Source organism: Sinocyclocheilus anshuiensis, unplaced genomic scaffold (assembly GCF_001515605.1).
Source record: "Sinocyclocheilus anshuiensis isolate Anshui unplaced genomic scaffold, SAMN03320099.WGS_v1.1 scaffold181, whole genome shotgun sequence".
NCBI lineage: Eukaryota > Metazoa > Chordata > Actinopteri > Cypriniformes > Cyprinidae > Sinocyclocheilus > Sinocyclocheilus anshuiensis.
In genome coordinates this window covers 1,538,392-1,538,634 of record NW_015540898.1, presented here as the reverse complement: position 1 = coordinate 1,538,634, position 243 = coordinate 1,538,392, and the positions used below count along the sequence as shown (strand labels likewise).

General features: G+C 41.6%; 1 protein-coding gene across 4 annotated transcripts in view; it reads left to right on the top strand.

The window, feature by feature from the left end:
- Positions 1-243, top strand: part of arnt (aryl hydrocarbon receptor nuclear translocator) — a 24,125-nt gene that overhangs the window by 7,472 nt on the left and 16,410 nt on the right. The gene's annotated exons all lie outside the window — the stretch shown is intronic.

Sequence of the window (243 nt, the reverse complement as noted above, 5' to 3'; positions counted from 1 at the left end):
TCGGATTGCATCGGCTGTGGGGATGAAGACCACAACTCCCATGATTCCACACTCAGTCACGGCGTCATCAAACTACGCTTTTGTTTCCTTTTGTTTTGAATACGCGCCCTTTAGCGGCGAAAAATACATATTGTGCCTTTAACTGCTATTTTCTTCTCATTTTCTTACTTAAAGGGATAGTTCACACAAAAATTAAAATTCTGTCCTCATTTACTCGCCCTCAAGTACCCAACTCTATGCATG